Raw genomic sequence first — 27,861 nt, 5'->3', positions numbered from 1 at the left:
GACTTATATTAGCGCCACAATATAAATGTCATTGGTACACTGAAGGAAGGTCCATTAAGCTACCCACAAGGACAAAAGGGGGCACCTATTCTTATTTTACTCCATACACATATATCTTCCTGGTGTTGTTATTCTGAAAGCACACAACCCCATGGATGCAACGTTTTTGAATACCCAAATGGTTCAGTTCAGATGTTAAATAGTTTTCGTAACATGCAAGCACTCTGAGAAATTCAACATTCTCAATCACTTGTCGGCAAAGAGCCAAGTACCACACAGGTTGGTTTGCTTTAAATCGATTCAGTTTATACTGGTGATATAAATCAACAAGCATGTCTCCATGGCACCTAGCACACACACAAGGGGTATGCAACCAATCCATGCCGGACCTGAATAACAAAGCAAATCAGGGTGATTTTACTTCTCCCCAACTTGAATGAAAATGCCCTCCGTCAGAGACTCTGTGGCTCTGTTTTTCTAGATTCTCTAGTTATCTTTTTTATGATGTACCAAGCCCACAGCCAGCAGGGGTGGAGGGGGCAGGCTGCAGGCATTCATTCATTTCTTAAAAGGAAGTCTCTGGCCCTCCGAGAAATAAAGTTATGGCACAAAATATTCAGGTCCTCTTCTGGACAATTTATATGAGATGAGCTAGTGTGATCGCTCTTGCCTTTCAGTGTTTTTAACCAATGAGTGAAGTAAGAGCTGTGACTAACTAGTGAGCTTTTTGGACTCCAGGCAATAGGAATCCCTAAAGAGCTGCTGTTTCCTCCTTCTCTTCAGTGCACTTTTCCTGCATCTGCCTCCTTTTTGTGTCCTTTGAATCTCTGCTGTTTGCCCTTCCTTTTTTCCTAGAAACCAGGATGCATTTTTCCTCTGGTGGGCACGTCTGAGTTCAGGCACTCCCTAGTAGTAACTTTCTGCAAATATACTGCAAAATAAGCATGGGTGGGTGTTAAGTGATTCCTCCACTCATCCCCACAAAAGGCAAAAACTTTGCCAAGAGACCTAGGCATGTCTTCTGCTGTACAGGAGCTAAGGACCAGACACACATGAAGACTTCACCGTATAGTTAACTTACAGTACACTAGTACAGGATTTCAGCCTAGGTTTTGGTTTAGGGTTGACATGGGGATCAGGGTTCTGCTGCCTTTATCAAACATGTGGTAGGGAAAAATTCAACAGGTCAAGCCTTTTCTAGTATGGAAATACAATTATGGGAAAGCTTCACCTGTACACAGTCCATCTGTTAGGCATGCTATTGTGTGTGTAGCCATTGATTTATTTTGGGGCCCTCCATTCCACCTGCAAGAGATAACACATATTTGCACGAGATACAAAGCACCAACTGTGGCCTGTTTTGCAAGTTGGACAGAGGGTCCAATGTATATACAGCATATTGGGCTCAGAAAATCCCTGCACCTGAATATTTAAAATATAATATTATTTGATTCCTGAATATTTAATGCTAGTCCTCTTTACAAGCTACACAGTAAAGCTATGAAAGTAGGTAATTTGATTGTAAAGTTAATAAAATGCAGTTTGAATCAAATCTTTCTCTAATGTATTTTTGGAACATAGCATTTTTCTATTTAGAGCCTACAAATTGTACGAACAAGTTGAATCAACTGATTCATTCTTTCCTTATATGTTTCCTTGGAAGCCTGTAAGGCCATTCAACTGATCTGCATTTTGAATGTGTCACTTGTAAACCCATGTTTTCAATACTCTCCAGTGCTGTTTAATTTAGCTCAAATTTGCCCAGTGTCAGGATGTGAGGCTATGATGGGTCTTGAACTGATGATATGAGGGATGTCAGGTAGAAATTCAGCTGACAAACTTCAAGAAAAGCACTAGACTGAGAATTCAATTGTGTGGAGATGGGACTTCCTTTTTACATTTTGACAGTGTGCCCCCCTTGACTGCAGGACCCAGAAACAGTGAGAGCTGTATGTAGGAATTAATGAAAAGTTAAGGACCTTGCTCACTGGTCACTGTTTTGTTTTGTATGTGTATGTTTGTTTTGCTGTGTATGTGTCAAACAGCAGTGAGAGACTGCTGGTGTCCTTCTACCGAGGCTCCATAGAGAGCATTCTTACATACTGTATTTGTGCTTGGTTCTCCAGTTGTACAGCTAGGGAGAGGAAGGTGCTCCAGAAGGTCATAACCACAGCCCAAAGGATTATTGGTCATCCTCTCCCATCTTTGGAAGAACTGTACGGTTCCCGTTGTCTTAGGAAAGCAAACAACATCCTGCAGGATTCATCTCACCCGGGACACAGTCTGTTTGCACTACTGCCTTCTGGCAGGAGATATAGAAACATCAAGTCAAGGACAAATAGACTGAAAAACAGTTTCTATCCAAGAGCTGTGGCCTTTTTGAATGCTGTAACTCGATAGTGTGACCTGGGAGTTTGATGGGTGTTGGTGTGGGTGTGGCTGGAATGTGGTTTGTTTGGTTGTTGTTGTTGTTTTGCTTTTGTTGTTTTTAAGGGATGGCATCCAATTTCGTTGCACTTGTGCAATGTTGCACTTGTGTAATGACAATAAAGAATCTATTCTATTCTATTCTATTCTATTCAAAGTGTTTGTGTTCTTTCTAAGTCAGGTTTTATTCTGTCAAAGGTTTTTATACATTAAATTTTTTTTATGCAAATACAGCCCACAGTATATTATCTCTATATACTGAAGGTAGTGCTGGCTTTGTTGGAGAGAGTGACTTATGACAGCCATGCAATGTAATATAGCCCCGTGTCCAATATTATTTTAATACTGCTGTCTGGGGCTGAGAGAGATCATCTCACAACAGCCCTGTAATATAGCCCAGATATGCTTTATTTATACACACATGTCTGGATGAAGGAGATTATCTGGATCTTTTCAGGATGGCTTCCGGCCTAATTTTGGCACCAAAATTTGGCACCTTGGTCACCATAACTAATAACATTTACTTGGGGAGAGATGGGGAAGTCCTACTGTGTTGATTCTCATCAATCTCTCTGCAGAGTTAGACACCATCGGAGTGACTCTGTGGATTTGGAGGAGGGGACAATTGTGGTTCCACTCCTGTCTACAGAGTCACTTCCAGACAGTAGCATTGGGGAACTTCTGCATTTCTGCTATGGGGCCCTGCAAGTTCCCATCTTGTTAGCACCAATAAGAAACTGCTGGAATCTGTCATATGGGGATTTGGAGCACAGCACCATCAATATGTGGGTGACATTCATCTCCCTCCCTCTCTCCCTCTCTTCCATCTGAATCAGGAGAGGTGGTGCACTTGGTAGACTAGTGCCTGGAGGCAGTGATGGCCTCAATGAGCACCACTAAACTGGAACTGATTCCATTCCTCCATGCCTGTTCACTTCTGATAGGAGAGGCGGGCTGAGGAAGAACAGTTTATAGTAGCAGAGCAAGATAAGGCAGGGAAGGAGGGTGAGCTTTGCTCCCCTCTCCAATGCACTCCTTTTAGTATAGAGCGCTAACACCCTCCTCCAATTCCCTGATTTATAAATGTATATACACACATATATATGCATATCTGGTTTGGTTCTTAGACACACTGCTTACTCCTCTTAGGTGAAGGTTTGGAGATCATTGGTACAGCACACACTTTATATGCAAAAGGTTTCCAGTTTAGTTCAAGGCATCCCCAGGTAAGGCTGGGAAATGCTGTTTTTTCAAACCCTGGAGAACCACTGCTGGTCAACACAGGTAATACTGAGCTAAGCAGACCAAAGGGAGCTTTCTATGTACTAGAGCACTATGTTGCTTTAGAGTTCTTGTTTGCATGGCAGACTGATGACCAGGTGTGGGAGAAAACTGGCCATAACTGTTTATTGACTACAGCAAGGTAAGTGGGGTTGGCATGGCACTGGGTCAGGATTGGATAACTCTTATGACTCCCAAGCTGAAGCCTGATACACCACCCCAGAATGCCCACTGGGGAATGCCAAAAGGAGACAGTGTAATGCATGCCATGTGACTGTCATTTCACTGGTAACCTGCGATGAGGGGTGTCAGTCCTGGCCCACCCTGATCTCAGCCAGAAGCTGGAATGCCTCCTCGAGACCCCTATGAGGGTTCTCCTCATCATACCCAGTGCCATTTCCACCAGGTTGAGACAGTGAAGTAGAATATGCCCAACAATCATCTGCTATCCACATAGGAAAAGGAAAAAAACCACAACCACAACCCTCTTATCTGAAGGCCAATCATGGTTGACTGTAAAAATTTATTTCTACCTCTAGAATTAGTGGTCACTTGAAGCCTCAGTGGAAGACTCTAAAAGCAAGGGAAGGAGGGATAGAAAAGGCCATGAACGTGAGAAAGAAGCTGCTTCTACAGGTAACAAACCCTTTTAAAGGGGCTGCTGTCACACCTTTCCTCAAGATCTTACCAGGAGGAAGTCCCCCACTTCATGGTGGCAGCTGCAGCACCTCACAAGCTGACTCTAGTCTTAATCCCTCATCAGGCCAATTTTCAATAATTCAGCCTGCATATCTCTTGCTATTGAGGAGAGGAAACTATAGAGATATTAGCCAATGAGTTCTTACTCCAAGACTTAAGAGCACAAAAATGTCTGTGGAACTCCCTTGGCCATTTTTGATCACTGCAGCTAGGACACTTGCTAGTTCTTGGCTGCAGAGTGCCTTTGCTGGATGCTACATCGGTGGGCCTTGGAATTCAAAACCTAAACATTTCACATTAGCTCCATGGCACTCATTGTTCTGCCCCAAAGTTGCAGGGCCCCCTCTGACTGCTGACCAGTGACAGTCACAGAGGCTGCAACTCCTGAACATGCATCAAGCCTTCTGATGTTTTAAAAGGCTTTGTGGTCCCGAGACCAGAAAAACAAAGTAATGTGCAAGCAGATCCACACTGTTGCATCAAAGCAGAGAAAATGACCTGATGGCATCAGTTGGGGCTCTGAAAAGAGAGTAAAAGGTTGTGTAGCAATAGTTTTGGCAATGTCCATAGCTCCTTCTCACACTTGGGGTTTTAGTTATTTATGTAACAGGTAAATATCTAAATAAAAGGAGACTTGGGTACCAAGGCTGCGGTCCTATAGTCACTTAGCCTAGGAACTAATTGAAACGCAGTAGGATTTACTTCTGAGTAGACATACACAGGATTTTGCTGTAAGGAAACTCATGAATTCAGTTTTGATTCTAGTAATTTACCCTAGTTTATGTGACAGAAGAATGAGCTATCTGTTTATATAGCTGTGTAGGGAGACCATAATTTTAGTCTATCACAGAGACAAGGCAAGTAAGCATCAGAAACAGTAGAGCTGGGTTTTTAATTCAATATATGCCCAATTAATTTAGAGACAGAAAATTGGTTTAAATTCAAGTGTCTGTCTTGAGATTGTTGATTAGATGAAGTGTTGCCAAAAAACTATTTCCTAGAAATTGTATACTTTAAATAAAATGTTTTATTTTTTTAAAAAAATAAAACAGTATTTTGGACAGAAGAATCTCTTTAAAAGCTACTTGTTCTCGAATCTCTTATTTTTGCAGTACTTAGGTCAGCCGTTCAGACTGCAGGGGGGAGTAGTGGAGGGGAAGAGACGTATTTATAAAGAATTTGTATGAGAACAGATTGACCCAAATGTAAGTTACTAAAATAGATTATATTAGCTAGAATGAAGCACATTGCATGCATGCAATCAGCATGAGCTTTGTGAAGATGTCAGATCCTGTATATATATTCTGGAACATATGCCTAGGTTAATTCAAGGTAAACCTTTTCCTCAAGGAAGTAAAGATCATTTATAAATACACGTGACGTAGAACAACATCCTCATAAAATTAAAAATGCCTGTGAGTACTAGTAGAAATTCCAAGTCTTCTCTATTTAATTTTTACCTGCGCAGAGCAGGCAAAACAAGTGGTCTATTTTTAGACCAGTCTTCTAAGTAATTAATCATTGGGGTTAACAGAGTGATAACCAGCACAGTCAATTTTCTCCTTTAGACCTGTAGGTCTGAGCATCTAAGGGGGGTGGGTGGGGGTGGGGTCCAAAAGAGAGATGCACACTGCCTTTTCTGTCTGGAGGTGAGATAGCTGCAAAGGCAAGTGTTAAAACAAGAGCACAGGTTCTGTGTGCTTTTAGACATTGCTTATAATAGGCACTGACAGAGGAACCGCAAGTGACTCATGCTTCTTGTGTAATGTGCTGAGCAGCAAGCTGCACATCCCCAGCCCATCCCCACTGTGGAGAGAGGCATGGGCTCCACATGCATCCAGAACCCATCCATCTCAGAACATATTAAAGCCAGCCACCCTCCATTTGTCCATATGGGCATATCCCATCCATTTTGATTTCAAGGTTCTCCTTTTGAATTTCTTGTAGTCAGGCCTGCTTTAAATATTATACAGAGTATGGCCAAAGCTAATCTGACACACCTGCTCTGGCTCAACTGTATGGAAGTTTACCAAGATGAAGGACGCTCCCAATTTTCAGCACTGGGCTATCTTTAACATCATTTCCAATATGCCCCAAAGAATCCTATTTCCTTAACCCATCACTAGGAGTGGTGGACATGGTCTAGGCCATAAGAAAACTTAACATGCTGGCAAGCATGAACAGGGTTGGGGTAAGAATGCCACATGCAACATCATGCATGCAGATTTGTACCACTTTAGGCTGGAGGTGGATGTCATTGAATGTTCTTATAGAATCATAGAATTGTAGAGTTGGAAGGGACCCAAAGGTCATGTGCAATGTAGCAATCGCAACACGCGGTTCCCCATCCAATTTGAAACCATACCAGACCCTGCTTTGCTTTGTAAATGTGTAAGCAGTTTTACTGCTGCACGACCCCCTTTTTAAAAACCCCTATTGGGGTGTAGGTTAGTAGAAGAGCATCTGCTTTGCATGCAGAAGGTCCCATGTTCAATCCCTTGGTATCTCCAGATAGGGTTGGAAGAGACCCCTATCTGAAATCACAGAGAGCTGTGGCCAGCCATCGTAGATAACACTGAGTAAGGTGACCAATTTCCACTATCTGGGCTCAGGTACAAATGGCATTGCCCAAACTGGCCAGTGGCCAGGTTTCAGAGTGGCAGACAGGGCTCTAAAGGGCCAGAGGTGGATAATGTGGTCAGATGGGATGGAAGTCAGGCTCTCCAGCTGCAGCCCATTTTAGTTTTATAGGTCATCTGATACCTTCTGGGCTGACTGGCTGCAGTTTCTCTTCCTACCACTGTAGGGGGTGCTGTGGTGCAGCAAGACTCTGGCCACCCTCCTGGCAGGGGTGAGGGGGAGAGAGAGCAAGGCATCTGGGCCTTGCAGCTAATTTCCTGGCTTGAGTACACTGGCGCCTTCCAGCAAAAAACTAAATGTCAAGGGAAAGGGTTCTCTCTGACATGCCAGTTTTCTGTGTGAAGGGATTAATTTGTTATATGGAGGAGCACTTTGTCACCTGAAATCTGAAGCAACAGACCCCACCCCACAAGTTTACCAGCTCAGACCTTTGCACCCAATTGCTGTGTGTATATATAATTAATATTACTTTAGAATGCTGACTGCCTCAAATGCATATATATGGCCATTTCAGCACTAGGGCTGTGGACAGCACCAATAGGGAAAAGTCAGAATTAAAAGAATTAAAAGGAAGGGGCCTTGCTGTCTCTGGTCTTGTCTCCTAATCCTTGAGCTTGTTATATCCCACTTTGCTCACCAAAGAGGTACACAATTCTCTCCCCCATCATTTAACCTCCACAACAACCCTGTGAAGTAGGTTATGCTGAGAGGCAGTGATTGGCCCAAGGTCACCCAGTGAGCTCTATGGCTAAGTGGGGACTCGAACCCTGGTCTCCCAAGGTCCGGCACTCTAACTACACCGCACTGGCTGGACAGAAGAGCCAAGCCACACAGACAGCTCTCTAAAGCACTACTGTTGCCTATATCACCACTTCTAACATACTGCACACATGCAATTCAGCCCTAAGTGGTTCTTGTCCCAACTCAACTGCCCAGCCCTATCTAGGTCATATCTAGTATCATTAGAATCACAAGCAATTGTATTGAATGGAGCCTTGGGTAAGGACCATAGCTCAGAGGTAGAGCATCTTGTTTGCGTGGTCACAGGTTCAATCCCTGGCATCTCCAGGTAGGGCGGGGGGGACGGGACGATGATGATGACGACACACTGTTGGAATCCTGAAGAGCCTGTCAGTCCCTGTAGATAATTCTTAGCTAGAAGGACCAATGGTACAAGGCTGATTCCTATCTTCCTATGGTATCTTCAGAAAAGTTTCCCAGTTGCTGCTCAGGTTTTCATTATAACTCTTAACCTTCTGCTTGCTGTCTGATGCCCTCCCTTCATTTTCTGCACCTCGCAGGCTGAGGCTCAAGCATGATTCCAAGTCTTGTCATGTGCTATGAGTTGCTTAGCTCCTTAATTAAGGCTGCTGCTCTCTCTGATGGAACATTTCAGAAGCCAGTTAGCATTTGTACTCTTCCAAGTCTTGCTCTAAAGCTGCTGCTTTTTAATGAGAACTTTTGCTGTGGTCCACATAACTCCAAATGGCATCCAGCCATTATGCTCAGGATCTGACAGGTGGCCTTTTCCATTCAGCTTTCCATTTAGGTCAGAAATCAAACCTGATCCAGGCAAGCAGGCTCAGGGGGAATTAGAGAAGATGGCTGTGCTGTCCAGGAATAATAAGGAATTTACCTTTCTATGGCACCAATATAACACAGTCATTTAAAGTTAGACCCTACTACATGGACAATTTGAAGTGACTGCATTGTAGAGGCCAGTCACTAGTGGTAAAACACCAGGCTAGTGATCACATAAGTTGGCTTTCCCAGCACTCACTATTAATTTGCATTAATTTGCAGTTGCAAATACCATAGTTCTGACTCCATTTGCAGCACTCAAGCAGCCTTGATGATCTTGTCTCAGTGTGCAAATACTGGTAGCTCTGTCAACTGACAGATTAGATTGGGTAAGTGGTAAGATTTTGGTCTTTGATTTAGTTGGTGAATATTCCTATAGCACACCAGATTAAACGTGGATTTCCCAACCAGTGCAACGGTATGACTACAGCAAGCATAATTTACATGTAAGTCGCAGCAGGTACTTACAATCTCTATTTTGTTTTGCACACAATTGGCAATAAAAGCACATTACATAAAAATAAAAATAATATGGGATATGCCAGAGGCCCAAACTAACAATACTTTATGTGACTGATCTTAGATACTGCAGAATAAAGAAGGGGAATGCCAGCACAAATATCGGTTCAGTCAGTCATAACGCAAGATGGAAATCTTTTAAACATATATGTGCAAAATGCCATCACAGTAACTCAGCCAATTGGCGGCAGATGCACCACTGCCACAAGTACAATATAAATAGAGTAGATTGGTGGGGCAAAGATTAAGGAGAAAGACAAGATTCTTCAGGATGATATAAGAGAAAACAGAAGAAAACAAATTGTCTGGGCTGATCCATTCAACAGCATTGCAAAAGTGGTTTTCAAGCAGAGATTTTAAGAAAGAGTAGCTTGATGGGTAGGATATGTTCCCAATAATAGGAGCAGAATATTACAAGGCATGATTCAAAAGAAGAATATTTGTTTTGTTTCCTATTTCCTACTTTCCCTGACAAAGCAGCTTTTGGAAATGAGACTTTAGGTGTTTTGTTTTGTTCTGTACTGGTTACAACCATAAAGGTTGAGTAGGTAGTGAACAAGCTGGGCTAGTCAGGCAATGCAAGCTACAAAAAATAACAACAGTACAAATTCAACAGAAAGCACCCTTTAACTTCCAATAACTTTTCTTCCAACCAGTATAAAAAAATAGAACTGCTTTCTCCTGTTGGCCCAATTATGGACCAAAACCATCCCAATTTTTAGCTAATGTCTTTAGAAGGCAATGTGACAGCCATGGTTGACCAAAATGGAAGACAAGGGATGGGACTTGTGAAGTTCATGAAAACCCTTCCATATTCTGAGCACTGATGCAGCATTAAGGTCAAAAACTACGGAGCAGATTTAATGAATTCAGTATGGTAACCTTAAACTTTGCCTGCCACTGTACTGTGGGAATAAAATATTCATCCCAGCGCTGTTGCTCCTCAGTAGATGCCTAGATTGTAGCTGGATAAGCTATTGACACCTTGTCACAAACAATTAGGTTTAGCCCCGTCATGCCTGTCAGCATGACAGAGCAGAAAATAAAAGGTTTGGAGTCAAAGCAGCTGCCTTATACTGATAGTCCATCTTGCCGTATACTGTGTTTACAGCTCTGAGTGGTATCTTTTCTGGGTCCTTTTGAGCCCCTGGTACATGGGGTGTTTCAACAGATACACTGAATGTGAAACTTCATATTTGTAAAGCATTCTGTACCATAGAACCAAGGGACAGCTCCAGGTCTGAGGCTGAATTGGACAAAATGCCCACTGACGGGGCCCTCTCCTACTTCAATGGATTCCCCCTCCACCCTCACCAGAGGGTTTTCCTGGAGGTAGCAACAGCAGGTGGCAACAGTGCTGTGCTTCAACAGAGACGTCCATTTTAATTTCCATAATGCCCTACAGCAAAGCTATGTTGGGAGCATTGGGGGAAAATAAAATGCGTCTCCACCCCCATTGTTCTGCCCGGGCACTGAGGTCCAGCGCTGAGGGTCTTCTGGTGGTTCCCTCATGGCGAGAAGCGAAGTTACAAGGAACCAGGCAGAGGGCCTTCTTGGTAGTGGCGCCTGACCTGTGGAATGCCCTCCCACCAGATGTCAAAGAAATAAACAACTATTGGACTTTTAGAAGACACCTGAAGGCTGCCCTGTTTAGGGAAGCTTTAAATATTTTATGAAGCATTGTGTTTTAATATTCTGCTGGAAGCCGCCCAGAGTGGCTGGGGAAACCCAGTCAGATGGGTGGGGTTTAAATAATAAATCATTATTATTATAATATGAAATGCTGGCACTATAGCCTAGAAAGAAGAGTTTAAGGTGGAGGGGGCAGGCTGCATGGATTGCGGGGGGGGGGGGGGGACGACTAAGGATGGTGGGTCCTAGTGCTGGGCCTGAATAGTAGTATAGCCTGTCACACAAAATGTTGGAGGTATAACCGCTTCTCCTCTGGCAGTGTAAACACTAAAGTAACAACTCGGTAAGCAAAACAGAGGGAGGAATTCAACCCAGCGCTAAGCAGACCACTCTGTCAGCACAAAGCATTTCTGCTTTTCTCTCCTCCCCAAATGCGTCAATGGGAGGCACATGGGGGGCAGGGAATGCAGGGAGAACCCACTGCAGTAGTGGAAGTCCTTGTTTGGGCTTCTGCTGATGGGACTCATTAGTTGAATCTGGCCCATATTTGCAAGAACCGGCTCTACCAATCAAGCCTCCTTTGTACCCTGAAGTAAGCAAGATAAACCATGCCGGGGTAGCCAGTGTGGAGCCTTCCCTGCCACATGTTGCTGAATTCCCATTATCCCTGACCATTGGTCAAGCTAGTTGGAACTGATGGCAGCTGAGGTCCAAAGACATCGGGAGGGCTACCCTCAAACTACACAGTGTCATTGGTTTCAATGCATTCTTATTAAGTATCTGTTATACCGATATATCTGCCTGCTAAGGCAGGTCAGCAGCTCTGAGAAATGGATTCTGCATATTGCCACAGCAGGTGTTTCAGGAATGTGATCCTGTTACATAGGCAGCACGGTGTTCTATCATGGGGTTTTGTTTGGTTTCTGTTAGCAACCAATGTAAATTTTTGCATGATTCTCCTATTTTCTACTTCTGCTTACTTCTGTATCAAGACAAGGCTGAACATTATGTACAGAAGAATAATAGGCAGCCTGCTCATTGTCTGTCTGTTTTCTGGGGCTAAGTTAATACTGGATACCTATGCATTTGTCAAAAGGTTTGGAGATTTGTTTTTTAATCAAGAGTCTTCAGAAAATAAAAAATGCAGTGGAAGGGTTGCACCGGCAAAAATAATAAGGACTTTTCCCACCCTTTCCACCCCGGTGCACAAAGAGGGAGGTGCCCAAGCAAGTCGCTTCCACCCCCTTCATTGCCCAACTGCAACATAACAGCCCTGCAATGCTCCAGTGGGTCTTACTCTCGAGTAGTTGCATCTACCACCCTCCCATTTACTTCTGCAACCCAAATGGTAAGCAATTAATTTTCAAGCTTCCCTTGTGAGTTATGGGGAGTGTTAAGGCAGCCCAACGCTCTCTTGTAAGTAACCAGCACACTCAGAAGAGTGTGCTGGTTACTTACAACTCTGGTCCTAACCTCCAGTAGCCTGAATGCCAAGCATCTGGGCATGTGGGGATTCTAAAACCCCAAGGTTGGCAACCACACACGCTCCAGCAGTCAAATCAAGAAACTTTGTTAGGAATCAGGTGTGCGGGGGAAGCAGGCAGAAGGTCAAAACCGAATACAAAAGAAACCAGAGCTCTACAAGTGAACTAATCCTGAACTACACACTACACTAGCTGTTCAGGTTTACTCACCAATAAGCAGCATCAATGGACAACTTTCCACACAGTCCAGCTTGGAATCCTGGTGTTGGAAAGAGAACAACAGGATCCCCTGGTTATGGGAGGTGAATGAGGCTGCAGGGGCAACTAAGCTTTATAAAGTTTTCTCCCTTCTTATAGGAGGGGTGACCACTGACTCTTCCTGACTGATAAGCTTCAGAGTTAATTGGTCAGCTGTCTCTGCTCCTCAGGCCCTTTAAGTACCATTTTTGCATATAGGTTTAGCACAGGCATGGCCAAACCTGGCCCCCCAGCTGTTTTGGGACTACAGTTCGCATCATCCCTGTCCACTAGTCTTGTTAACTAGGGATGATGGGAGTTGTAGTCCCAAAACAGCTGGAGGGCCAAGTTTGGCCATGCCTGGTTTAGCAGGAGACACCTGACAGACTGGCTTAGAGAAATGGTGGGCAGTTTAAATCCTTGCTCGCTAAATCTGCTCTGGAAGGTTGGGGGAACCCATAGAACAGATTTAGGGGGTGCATGGGAGAGAAGGGGGAAATCCCATTGTATGAGTGAACCTCATTCCACACATGCATGTTCCACTTAGTGCTATGTTCATTTTCACCCACAGCTTCTAATTTTAGGAATATATAAACTGAAGATGTAGCCCAATAGTATCTGGAGAGATACTGTTTTCCCACCTTTAATGTAAATCTATAACAAATCAATATTTTGTTGACTGATGCCTACAGGAGAGTAGAAAGGACTATACCACTTTGGAGGGAGATTCCAGTTTTTAATTCCCCTCCAAGTTAGAAAAAGGTGGGGCTGCAATAGAAACTAGTATATCCGGGAAAAATGTTATATTCCAGTCTTTGACTCGCTATTCTATGTTTCTAGTTGCAGACAGTTTTAACGCAGGAAATGGACAATAACCAAAGATGGGATCATGTGCTGTCAGTTTGAAGTGGTACAGGCCATTCTGTGCCTCTGTAGACCAGGAGCAAATTAAATAAATAATTGGCATAAATGCATTTACAGGGAAATGTCAGAGCACACAATGGTGTCAGTAAATTGCAGGCCCATCACATATGTATTTAGGACTGGGGTGGTTACCACTAGTTTAACAGCAGTACATTGCTACTAAGCTTGAACTGTGGTCTGGAGTGCTTATTTAAAAATAGAGTTTGGATATTCAGTCATTTGCAGTGCTACCATTGCTTTGGTTACAGCTCCAGCTAAATGTGTTGTGTCAGCAGACTGTAATACACACAGACACTTTTAACAGGTCACCAACTGACTAAACGTCACACTTAATTTCTATATTCCCTCTGAGCCACATTCTTGAAAGCTGAAACGCTCATTCATCAGGACCCAGGCTTTCAAATGCTGTTTCTCTTTCACAAGATGACAAAAGGCCAACAGTTGTGTTTCATCTGGATTGCTAAATGAACCACATTGTTAATTTGAACCCCCTCAACAACTGACTGTGTTTTATTTGGGCGCTGTCCTCTTGGGTACAGGCCAGGGCCCACCCACACTTTTCTATTTTTGGAAGTTTTGCTGCAGGCCTGCATTAGGAGCCCTGCCACCCTGCCCTCTTGCTGCCAGCATCACCATACTTGCTAATGATGCCATCACTTGCACCACCCACCCTGCCACATCTGTTGCTGGCACCAGCCAATTTTGGGTAAGATCTCACATGAAATCAGCAACACCAGTGCTGCTTCTCCATTGCTGGCAGAGACATGGGGCAGCCAGCCTTGTGGGCTTCTGCCAGCTTGGCCCTGCCTGTTAAATAAAACCTGTTACGTTATTCCAGCTACTTATTGTTATAGATTTGAGGAGGTGTTTCATTGGGGTACAGCCCATGCTGCAACATCCTATTTGATCATGTATTTGAGATCTTAACTAGATGCAAAGCCTGGAACTCGTAAAGTCATCTGGTTCTCTTAAAGCAACCACAAAACCCCCACTTTGGATCAGGACTACAGTGCAGGTTGCAATTGTTGTCCCCACTGCTGTGGGTCCAATTCAGATTGGGGTCCCCATGGTTGCTTTTGGATAAGAAAATCATTCTCCTGTCACAAATCTCCCATGTAATCTCTAGATTAGCCTTGAGGTGCTTCCAGACAGGTGTTCCTCATGGGATTGGTGTTCCTCATTCAGGAGCCTTTTTGTTTTTGCATTTGATCACCTTCTTCCACTTAACACAGCCAGCAATGAAACTGGATATTGACAAATGGGAAATGACTTCTCTCTTTTCTTTGCAAGTGTGAGTTGTTGCTGGCATCCATCCATCTTGAGGGACAATGGAGTGTGTCTCCGTGGGTGAAGCCAAACTGCTGTGTTAGCAGCACCAAAGTGACTTCCCTGGTGTGCAAGCCTTGGCAGTGTATATGGAGGTCCTGGGCTGCCCTGTTGACAAGACCCCACTCTTGACATCACTGATGTGGTCCAAAGGAAAGCAGAGCAATATGTTTGGCACCAGCTTGGCTGCTGGAGCTGACAGAAGGAGGCCATTCAACCATCTTAGGGACTCCACACTGGTTCTTCTCCTGAGGATATCCCACAAGGCAGCAGATGTTTAGGATCAGAGTTTTCCTTCTATATGGGCCAACTTCCCAGCTTGATGAGCCCCATCTACTCCTGACTTCCCTCTACAGTATGTGAAGTAACCACCTTCTTGACCGTTGGACCCACTATTGGCCTCGGCTTCTCAATCTGCCAGAGCCTGCCTTTGCATGCAGATGAACTCCCTAACTCACCAAGGGTTTGAGATCCATTGGCTATCATCACCTGGTTTAGCTGACCAGTCAAAGCCATTCCTGGGGTGTGGCCACTGTTGCATGCTGACAGCTTCTAGGAGTAAGTGCTATAGGTAAATAATAAGATACACTTCAAGATACACTAAACTTAAAGATGCACTACTTTGCTTTTTGTATATACCAAATGCAAAAAACGGAATAGTGTGCAGCTGGTATTTAAGCCCCTGAGGTAAACAGGCTCTGTTAATATTCAGGATCTGCTCCGGCATTCTCACACTCAAAATATCAGCAGCTGTCTAGGGAGAGGACCATTACATTGGTAGTTGGCAAGCAATTATGCTGCTGTTTGGGCCGAACTCTTTCTCTATATGGCTTGCTGCCTCCAGATCTCCATCTTTGTGCTTCCCTCCCCACTTTACAAATAGGAAATAAAGACATCCAGTGCTGTTCTTATTCTTCAGGTGCTTTTGGGAGATCTACTGTTGTTCCCTTTAATGCTCTGGGCAGCAGATAATTCTTAACCAAGGCCATATTTTGAACTCAGCTGAAAACGCCAACAAAATGAGTTCTACCCATTCCTGCATGAATTGGAGCACAGGCAAAAGGCACATTGAATTGCTCATTCCTGGTGCAAATATGAATGGCCCTTCTTTCCCTGTCCCTCCACTCCCCCATTCAGTACCAAGCAGGACTTCATATATATGCTCTGTTGCTGACAAAGGTAATTTCCATGTGATTGTTGTAGGTGAAAATATAGGCTGGTCTTTAGTTAAGAGGTTATCTTCCACACAAGATTAGCAAGACTTAAAAAGAAAAAAGATTATGATTTTAATTTATTATGATCAAATTGTGGATAATTCCAACGCCAGGCCATCTCCAAATTCTGAAATATGGCAGGCGAAACAGAGTGTAACTAGCCCTCCTCCTCACTTCTGTATACCTTTGACCACCTCCATATCTCTCCCTACCAACCATCATAGGGATGGCAGTCCCACTCCCATCCCCTGCCTCGGTCCCAGCCAAGACACACAACTTCCCTGACCCACCTCTAGTAAACTGAATACATACAGTAGAGGATACTGTCAGGGGACAACAAGTAGGACACACACAAAGAAATGATATTGGATGTGACTTGCACTCCAGCTCTCACCTGGGATAAACACTCAGCATTCCTCGTTTCCCACCCAGTAAGGTCACCATTCCACGCTGGATTGACCTTGTACTCCAGGGACATGAAATCCATTTCCACTAACACACACAATTTCCACTAACACACACAATCCATTTCCACTAACACACACAACCGACCACTTCCAGCCCCTCACACTAGAAATGGTCTAGACCAGGTATGTCCAAAGTCTGTTTTGGGGGCCAAATCAACCCCTCCTGTCAGTTTTATCTTGCCCTCTGGCAGTTTACTTATTGGTATCAAATCTTAAAAAAAGCTCAACAAGGTCAATTATAAAAAATACCTCAACCTAAAAAAACCCTCAACAACTTTGAGGGGAAATCCTAAAAAAACCTCAGCAACTTTGGTTGGCGCTCAAGAATGCTCACTTCATCAAATCTGGCTCTCTTTGAGACTCTAGAGAAAAACTTGACAAGTCCCCCACCCATGTATAAAGACAAATAATACCACACATAAAGCCCTACTCTATAAAACTATTGGAAGAATTGGAAGAAGCTGCAACCTGCAGCCATGAGTGATGCCTTTCCAGCCATTTTAAACCACCATCAAGTAATGTGATTCCACAATTTCTCTTTTTTAAAAAGCTAGTTCAAATGTTGAACAATCAGTTGCTAATGGTGTCCAGCATTCCTAACAACCTGAGATATTGCGTCCTTAACAATGTCTGTAATACTTGTGTCTCTGCATGGTTTTTCTGGCCATTTGATCTTCTTGCATAATTCTTTTTGGCACACGCAATGGCAATTGTCTATTCCAAAATATGCAGTCTGTCCTTTGTAATAAATAGCACTGGTGCCAACAATGTGCCTTGAGAACTGCAGTAGCTTATTAAAGTCTCTGATGAAGTACTCATGAGAAAAGTGAATGTTTTTGGACTGGGTTTTTAGTGTTGTGCTTGGGGAGTTACTCTTAATAGGAGCTGTTGTGTTGGGTAAACTCTGGTTGTTGTATTGGCTGTCGACATTGCTCGAGGCTGCTAACTTGTATGGTTTGCAACATTCTTCAATCCTGATAACTTGGAACAAGAAAAAAAAGATAAGTGATGCTCTTAATTTTTGCTTTCACATGAATATTTTTCTTCTTGGAAAGCTCATGTCAGGGACTGGGAATAGGAGGAATGGTGGAGACCGCCTCCCCACCCTGACCCTTGCAGGGAGGAGGAGGAGGAGGGGGGGGAGGAGGAAGAAGACAGTACAGATTTACAACAGGGGTTTGAGGGAGGTAGCAGCTCAAAGGCAGATGAGGGGAAAAGCTGGGAAATCATGGGAGAGCCAGAACAACAACACACAGCTGGCATGTTATTAGAAAACATCCCAGATCCTCCATCTCCCAGAACCCGAACCCGGCAAGCCTTAAAAGTGGGAGAGCAAAGAGCTCAAAGACAGAGGGCACGTAGCAGTACCCGTAGAGGAGATGATAAAAATGATGAATGAAGAATTGGGAGAGATGGGGTGTGTGTGTGTGGAGACTTATTTAGGACAACACCATTATGCAAGAGCCTGGGTTTATAGGCTCTCTCTGTAAAGATTGAAATAAAAAAAGACAGTAAGAAACTTTTTCTTGTCTTTATACTTTCCTGGGCAACCAGCTGGGAGCTGCTGATAGCATCCTGACAGCTCAGCTGTTAATATAGGAAATGGCTGTATCCCAAGCCAGACCATAAACTCATCTAGTGCAGGAATGTCTAACAGCTCTCCAAGGTTTCAGGCAGGAGACCTTGGGAATGGTCCTCTGATCTTTTACATACAAGGCATGTGCTTTACCAATCCACCCCCTAAATACAGGTGGGGATGCTCCAGTTTTGGGGCAAGCTTACTGAGTGTATGCGTTTTCTCTGACGGGATTAGTTAGTTGAATTCTGCCCTAAAGATGTGTACATTGCACACTCACTTAACACGCTAAAATTTTAGAGAGGGTGCAACATATCCATTAGCAAATGTGTTGTAGGCCAAAACTCATTTTGGAATCAAGTGTGAAGGTCATTGAAGAAATAATTGCATTTGATCCAAAAAATCTGACTGTTGGTTTGATGCCCAGAACAGAATTATTTTAGGCAAGAGGGAAAACCTACTGCCTGAAAGGATGACAGCATGCATCAGGGCACAATAATGTTCTGACAGATCTTTGGAAACAATAATTCAGCTAAAACAGAGATTCTCGAGATTTATCATAATAAGCTGCCCTACGTAAGGAAAACCCCCCAACAATAACAGTTTCTAGCTTTCAAAATCTAGCTACACCAAAACAATTACAGGCACATTTGGACAGTAGGCAAGTGGGTTTGGGAAGAAGAAATAATGAGTAGGTCCGCATGGAATAACAGCTTTTATGTGCTCCTAGGAAGTGGGAAATATATGAAAAACAAGCTTGATGAGTAAGAAGAGATGATAACAATGATAATGCTTATGATTTGAACAGCACCTTCAAGTGTTGAAAATGTGTCACATGTATTATCTAGTTATAATACATAATTACAACAGCACTCTAAGGCCAATCTGGATGTCATCAATGGAGGATTCCCTTTTGTTTGGCAGTCTCAGAATTGTGGCCTGTGGGTGTAGCAGGAATGATACACATTAGATGATGGTTTTGGTCAAAAACAGCCCACAGCTTCATTGATTATACAGCAGGTAAGTGGGGTTGTCATGGCAGCAGAGTGAGGTTTATTTCATCATTCCAATCAGCCCTTCCTGTTGGAACCATATTCCACCTCCCAATGTACCCTTTGAAGTTGATCAGTGTTGGACCCAATGTGATGCAGGCCAAGCATCCAGGATTCAACTTAGCAAATGTGGGAAGAGTTTAGGCAAGGCTGCCCCCCCCAGGGTCCTTACAGGAGCACCCAATGCCATTTTTTGTCACAAGAGAAGGATGCAAAACAGCCTGAATCCCACCCAACCCAACTACTGCTGCAGCCACACGAAGAGGCTGGAGCATAGGTTGCCAAGTCAAGGCATCATTGCCCATTTTGAGCAGGTGCACACCAAATGGGTAGAAGACCCTTGATGACCCTTTGCTGGCCACACCACCCATGCTTGGGTCACATCTGGGTTAAAGATACTGCAACACACTCTTCCTGAGGCTCCCTTTGAAAAATGTCTGCAGGCTTCAGCTGGTGCAGAATGCTTCAGTTAGAGCGTCAAATGGGTTCTGTTTTGTGGAGGACGTTGCTCTGATCATTATCTGATTTTCCTTAGCTCCTGCTGTGTGTTCCAAGCCCCATGCAAAGTGCTGGTTGTCACACTTCCAACTGGGACTTCAGGAGCTGCCTTCTCCCACATTCTGATGTCTGATGAAGGCTGTTCTATTCTGGGAGTGAGAAGTTGTCTACCCCACCACTGACTTGTTACTTTGTTGTTGCTTCTTCCTGCTGCTTCTTAAAATTCTGGTTCTTGATCTTGCCCTGTCTTGCTAAACACTGTTGATTATTTTAGTGTCCTTGTTTTGCTATATTTATATGGTTTCATTCTATTGCATTTTAATTGCAAGTTGCTTTGTGAGCCCCATCATCTGAAAAAGCAGACCTTAAATTTACATATAAGGCTGCGCACATGCCAGACATTTAGGGTGGAATTCAACATAGTGCTAAGTGGGTTATGTGTGCACAGAACAGGGTCTCCGCATGGAATGAGTCTCCCCCCTCCCCATGGATCCTGTATTGTGAGTGGCCCTCATTCCATGCATGCAACTACAGTGGTACCTTGGATTACATACGCTTCAGGTTACATACGCTTCAGGTTACAGACTCCACTAACCCAGAAATAGTGCTTCAGGTTAAGAACTTTGCTTCAGAATGTGAACAGAAATCGTGCTCCTGAAGCGCGGCAGCAGCAGGAGGCTCCATTAGCTAAAGTGGTGCTTCAGGTTAGGAACAGTTTCAGGTTAAGTATGGACTTCCGGAACAAATTAAGTACGTAACCAGAGGTACCACTGTACTTAGTTGAATCCTGCCCTTAAAGGACATTACCTCCTCCAAAGAAACCTAGGACCTGCATTTTGCTAAAGGGGCTGGAAATTGCAGTTCTGTGAGGGGTAAGCCAAAGTTCTGGGTTTGTTTGTTTGTTTGTGGGGTGTGGGAACTCATGTACTTTAAATGTATGGGGTGTGGAAGTGGCCTAAATAAATAAAATGCAGTGTCACTGAAAAATTAAAGCTGCATTCCAAGGGCCATGTTCCAAGATGGGCAACTTTCCAGGGGCCGTGTGCCAGTTGATGGGAAGAGCCAGAGGCAAAAGACGTGTGGAGCAATGGTTGTGATTCTCATAATTATACAGTAGGCTACACTGCATCCATACAAAAGTCAGAAGTTTCTATACCTCCACCCACAAGCACCTAGACAACATCTCATCCTTGAGTGTGGTAAGCAAGAGACTTTATCACAGTTCTGGGATGCATTCCAGCTAGGCCAAAACACTGAAAGAGGGTGTAGAGCAGGGCTGGTGAGGGGGCTAGGAAAAGTCCCAAGAGCCAGATGTTCAGCACCTAGGCCTGGGGTTGCCCACTTCTGGGTTAAACATGCCCAACTAACTTTTCCAATATGGGAGCCAAGAGGAAACAGCAGGAGGCACACAATTGTCACCCTTAAAGAGGAATGGAAATACTTACAAATGTTCAAAATGAAATGAATATTTCAGTTTTACTGTTCGTATTGTATGCTTGACTTTCTGAATCAACAAAACAAACACATGGTTTTAAAACGAATCTTTTTTAAAAAAGGCAAAGAAGACTGCTTGCAGCCTAATTTGTTCTTGAAAGTTTTTGTTCCAAAACATTTCAAATAACAACCATTGTTCCATTAAATAGTATTTCTAAATGACTCAGAATAAGTACAGTTGTGATGGCGATATTTCAAATCCTATAAAACCAGTCAGTCATTGTAGTATTTCTTCCAGTAGAACACAATTGCTGTTGCTGCTACCAAGAGATTCATAAATAGTTTTAAATCTATTATAAGCTGTATTGCCCTAATAACCTAAAAAATACATTGAGTGGGATATTTTATATCCTGTTATCTGTGGATGGCAGTGAGGTTAAGGAAGGTCTCTGGTGCTTTCCCATCCTCTTACCTGCTTTTAAACGGTTTCGAGGAAAATTGACAGGATAGATTTACACCAAGTTCAGGGACATGTCAGAGTATTGAGAAAGCTATGGATCTTTTGGATTCATGCTTTTCTCCAGTATGCCCAGAAAACATGGTGTCATCCACCCCCCCCCTTTAGCCCTACTGATGTCAAAGCTAGGGTACTAGGAGGACCAGATATGTGGATATTTCCTCTGTGCTGGGGATCCAACATCTAAATATCCCTTTCCAACATTGTGCCTCTCTCTCTCTCCAATCGTTAAGAGGGAGATAGGATGTAAGCTATGCCCATTGAGATGCACTGGAAGAGGTGATAGGATTGTAGCCCAAGTCCATTTAGTTGACTTCTATGTTGGCTTGACACGGGTGGCGCTGTGGGTAAAAGCCTCAGCGCCTAGGGCTTGCCGATCAAAAGGTCGGCGGTTCGAATCCCCGTGGCGGGGTGCGCTCCCGTCGTTGGGTCCCAGCGCCTGCCAACCTAGCAGTTCGAAAGCACTCTTAAGTGCAAGTAGATAAATAGGGACCGCTTACTAGCGGGAAGGTAAACGGCGTTTCCGTGTGCGGCTCTGGCTCGCCAGAGCAGCGATGTCACGCTGGCCACGTGACCCGGAAGTGTCTTCGGACAGCGCTGGCCCCCGGCCTCTTGAGTGAGATGGACGCACAACCCTAGAGTCTGTCAAGACTGGCCCGTACGGGCAGGGGTACCTTTACCTTTACTTATGTTGGCTTGAACATCTTCTGCAAAATGATTGTCAAACTCCTAGTACAGCTCCATGGACTGTGCTTGGTTTCGTGGGCAGTCGGTGCCAACATGCTTTAGTACACCAGAGGAGACTCTCAATTCTGAGCCAATAGACTAACATTAAATAATATTTGAAATCATGTTTGAACACCCAGCAGCTGAATATTGGGGTCACCTTTCAAATCTAACGTATTGAAGGAATATTAATTTGGCTTTGACTATAATTCATGGATTGACCTCCAAAGGATGCCTCTGATTTTGCCTGGTCGGCTAGAATGGCTACCGATTTCCTATGAATGCACCCTTCAACCAACATTTACAGGGAGTGATTTTAGATCTTGCACTCATTTACTCCAAAGAACTATTGATCCACAATGGTGAGATTCTCCAAACTGCCAGCTTTATCTCTGTATGATAGGTCTGATGCAGAACAACAAGATTAGAACTGCAAAAATTTTACTTATACATTCTTAGCACAAGCAATCTTAACACCAGAAGCAGCAGCAGGAGGAGTGATTTGAGCTGTGCAGGAAGACTCGGTCCCACTCAGACCCTTGGATTTATGCTAGTCTTTCTTCCCACAATCTGAGTTAAACCAGGTACTGACCTTTACTAAAACAGAGTGTTGGTACTCTGCTTTTTCTGTGGAAACTACCAGAAACCCCCAAATTGAATTTCCATCCCTTGACATTTTGCATTATCAGGCTAGGTTCACCTGAACTTTGGAGCTGGACATAGATTTGCATAATTTCACTTGAAGCTTTGACTTTTCCTATGTAACAATCATCCATGCATATAAAAGTGCTTGTCTCTCCTTACCTTCCGACAAAACACCACCCTCATTATTCTCAATTTTAGACCCAAGATGTCCCAGCGGTAACCACAAGAGTTAGCCAAGCATGTCAACAGGCCTTTTCTCTTCTTACCTACATATATCAAGTTCCATTTTCTTGTTTCAGTCACCTATGACCTTTAAAACGTATGTCAACCTGCTTGCCAAAAGTATCGTTTTCAATAAAATAGCAAGCCCAATCTTAGTGATTCCAAAGGGCTACACTTTGTATATTGTCATGGACTGGCTGAATGCAGAGGAATGATGGGAAGCAACAGCTGGGGAACCCCAAAGGGAAGAGCTCTCAGAGCTAGGAGAATGGTGGTGGGATAATGATGAGTGGCCAGAGGGGGAAGATTGGGAGCAGGAGGTATATGAACCTGAAGAGATAACAGGGTTTAGTGAGCAGGGAGAGTCTGTGGCAGAGAGAAGTCTAGAATCAGAATCAGAAGCAGGGGAGGAGGGAGGCCAAGAGGCAGAGATGAGTTAGGCTGGTAAAGAAGCCATGGTGTCTCCCGCTCCTATGGTGACAAACTCCCTTCCCCACTCGTTTCCCAGGAACAGGTGAGGTATGAAGCTGGAAGAGCAGAGACAGGTGTCTCAGCGTAGCCACAGATTGCTTGGGAAGGACCTTGGGAAGTCTCCATAGCTTCCTCATAGGGACAAGACCTACCAAGAAGAGTAGCTGTACTCATTAGGTCTTGCACTCCTGGGCAGACCTTGTTTCTTCTAATCAAGAGTTAGCGTCACTTACTTTGTGTGATTTATTGCTGGCTTGCTCCTGACAGATATTCAGATTTTAGCAAAATGAATAAACATGTTCTCTCTCTCTCTCTCTCTCTGTGTGTGTGTGTTACACACACTGCCACCAAGAAATATAAATGTGCTTCTTTTCAAAAGTATGGTTGAATGTAAGTATATTCAGATGCTTAAGACACACAGAACGCCCTTCTTGGTAGTTTCTTTCTTTCTCTGTGTGTATTTGCTCGCTGTGTGTTTGGCAGCTTCGTCTCCTAACACAAAGTGTTGCAAATCCTGTTTCACAGCATGCACGAGCAATTTCCATCTGTTGGTTGAGTAGATGTACATAACTCCCCCCTCCTCAATGCCCACTGCTTCTCTGTGCCAGAACCCTGCCAGCTATATGAACTGGGCAAGAGCATGCCAGGGAGTTCTTTCCAGCTCTTTGACTTTCAGACCCAATTTTGGTTCTGTCATTACTTAGTTTTCCTTCAATGCATTTTTACATCTTGCTGGTTCTGGAGTGTGTTTAATGGAGCTTTCCACAGCGGTGTCTATACATAGAACTGCCAAAGTCATCTTCTTAAATACACTTCACAGAGAGGAGAAGAAGGTTCAGAACACTCACATTTTGTACCAACAAGTCTTTTTTAAAACATCTTCAGTCACCGAGGGAGCATGCCATCCACAAAAATCCACTAAGAAAATGTCTTGTGCACACTCCATTGAAATGAATGAGAATTGAACATGAACCCTTGCACAGCTCCTGTTAATTTCAGCTGTTAGTGGTGGCACCCAAGCTGTAGAATGTGCTCCTAAAGGCAGCTTGCCTAGAAACTACATGGCCATCTTTTCAGCACCAGACAAAGGCTGTCTTAGTTTCACAGGTTAAGAAAGAAAGAAAGAAAGAAAGAAAGAAAGAAAGAAAGGGTTCAATCTTAATTTGATCTGTTTGTACTCTACTATTTCTTTTTTTTTCTTGATGCATTTTTGTATTTTTGATATATTTTTTATTTGAAATTTGTGACACCTTTGGTAAAGGCTGTTCTCCAGTTGGAGAGCTCACAGGCAAGTGTTTCCCAATTGTTGGTGTTTATACTACATTTTTTAAAATTTGCCTTGAGACAGTCTTTAAACCTCTTTTGTTGACCACTAGCATTATGCTTTCCATTTTTAAGTTCGGAATAGAGTACAGTGGTACCTCAGGTTACATACGTTTCAGGTTACATACGCTTCAGGTTACAGACTCCGCTAACCCAGAAATAGTGCTTCAGGTTAAGAACTTTGCTTCAGGATGAGAACAAAAATCGTGCTCTGGCAGCACAGCGGCAGTGGGAAGCCCCATTAGCTAAAGTGGTGCTTCACGTTAAGAACAGTTTCAGGTTAAGAATGGACCTCCGGAAGGAATTAAGTACTTAACCTGAGATACCACTGTAGTTGCTTTGGAAGACGATAATCAGGCATCCACACAACATGACCAGTCCAACGAAGTTGATGTTGAAGAATCATTGCTTTGACACTGGTGATATAGTTTTCTAAAGGGTAGGAGGACAGTTTATTAATAAAATAAAAATAAAATATTTAAAACTTCCCTAATAACAGAAATGGGGTCTCTCCAGACACCCCTTTGTTCTCTTGATGCGATTGGAGAGGTCACATGTGATCTCACTTTCAAAATGATTTGTGCCTACAAAAAAAATGGGTTGGTCACACTGTGCCACTTCCAATCAGTACAAATCTGTAAGTTCTGGCAGAAATCCAGCAAACATTTTATACCACCAATGTTCCTGGTTTATTTTTGTCCCACTTTTGTTGCACTATAGTCCTTCCAAACAGCAATAATGTGGGAGTACAGGAGAAGTATCACAGAACAAAATGAAAGCAGAATAAATCTACCAATGATGCACTATTATTGTGTTGAGAACACATTGCACAATACACCCACAATAAAACACCCATCTGGAGGTGCCCAATAAAATGGGATAAAAGTATCAATGTTAGATTTCAGTTCCAGTTTATCATCTGCACTCCGGATCAATTCAAATACAATTTGCAATGAGTCAGGGGAGACCTTACTAAAAAGGAATGTTTTGCAATATTTCCATAGTTGGACAAACTCAGTCCTTCCTTAGGAGCTGTGGGTCATATACTAAAAAAAAAAAAAACAGTTCTGGTGTGAGTAAGCCCAGCTCTGTGCTCAGAACAGTTAGTTTCTTTATCTTATTTTATATAATGTATTCTGCTTCCAAGACTTGAATTTTCAAGACTTTTTACTTGTTTGTTAAGGGTTTCAGTTGCAGGGAAAACTGAAAAAGGAACGCGGTATGATTAATAAGTTCTTTGATGCAAGTTGGTCAAAAAAAACATTGCAACACAGTGCATTCTACTGTAATTTTATGATCAGTGAAAATATTTGACAAAGTTCGGGTAGGAAACACAGGTTTGTAAAGAATGTGCACTTGCATAGATCAAGTGGCTGAAAAAAGAAACTGATTAATTTTTGATGGGAATTTTTTTAAGTGATATTGCTGAAAAACTAAAATTTGCACCTAATATTGACTAGAACAAACTTTTAACATAACTCTCACTTCAAGCATGGCAAGATAAGAAAAATGGCTCTTATCGTGGTTTTATGGCATCTGTCTTGATCCATCAGTTTTTGATATAAATTTTGACATAAAATATAACAGGAGAGAATAAAAGCCTAATATAGCCATCTTCTTCATCATCAAGTCTTGTTTTATGGTGTTGTTCCTGGCTCCTGACCAAAAGGAACCAGTTTATGGCCATACTTCATAAAAGCTCAGAGATATTTGACAATATAGACAAAATATATGTGCATCAAAATATACCACTTCAGACCAAACAATTTGAGCCATCCCTTCTTTATGCCTAGCTGTATATTTTTTCAGAACCATAAATCCATAAACTATACGTAACAGGTAGCTCTGGTTGAATGGTATTCTGAAAACATAAACTAAAGCTTCTACATCAAGTACAGGCTTGTAACCCTGTGCTATACCTCTGCTCTGAGAAAAATGGAAAATAGAAACTTGTACTATTCCTCGCTATCATTTGCAATGTAGCTGCTTCGCCAAGCTGGGGGTAGCCATGGGACAGAAAGGGGAAGGCATAACCTTTCAGGAAGTGGGGACAAGAGAAATGTACCCGCTACCTTCCTCTAGAGACGACTTATTCCTACCATCCTGAAATTCACAATATTTTTTTCAACTGTTTCTTCATCTGATCGTTCTGTTGACACAAGAAGGGTGATAAAAGTGTTGTAATAGTGTTGATTTAAATAGTGAAGATTTATTTAAAAATACATTATTATTTTTACTTCAGATTAATCAGTAAATCATATTGCTCCCAGAAGCATCTCAAATCTCCTATTATAAACTGGTTCCTCAGAATGTGACCTGTTTGGAGAACTGATCTGCCTTTCTTTACAGCTTATGGTCTATGCACTATGTTGCTGCAGTATGAATAAATGAATGAATAGTATTTAAAGAAAATGACTGTTACTAACAATAACCTGCTTTAAAATCCCTGTTTTCACACAAACAGGGGCATTGCTTTGATTTTCCTTTTTTGCTGTGCATATGAGACTGATCCCAGTGTTGAATTTCACTAGTTTACTGGTACTGTTTCTCAAGCAAAACTCTTCAGTAGTAAAATCCTGTCCCCCCCCCCCCCCCCGTTCCCTCGTGGTCAGCCATTGTTAGAACTGTGCATTTGCTGTTATTGCAACAAACTTTATGTTAAGATACTTCAAGCAAATTAGTGCTGCGTGTTACCAAAATTTGGAGACGAAAAATTGTATCCAATATTAATCACACACAAACCCACTAAAATGAATATACAGTACATGACTAACTTTGGTCAATTGATTTAATCACGGAATCATAGAATTGAAGAGTTGGAAGGGATCCCAAGGGTCATCTAGTTCAATCCCCTGCAATGCAGGAATCTCTTTTTTAAATAACATTTTATTAATTTTCCAACAATAACAAAAATAAAACAAACAACAATAAAAGCAAAAACAAAACAAAACAGATTAACTCCCTCC

This window comes from Podarcis tiliguerta, assembly GCF_965153285.1.
Source record: "Podarcis tiliguerta genome assembly, chromosome: 2".
NCBI lineage: Eukaryota > Metazoa > Chordata > Lepidosauria > Squamata > Lacertidae > Podarcis > Podarcis tiliguerta.
The sequence above is the reverse complement of the archived record's forward strand: the minus strand, read 5'-3'. Positions refer to the sequence as shown.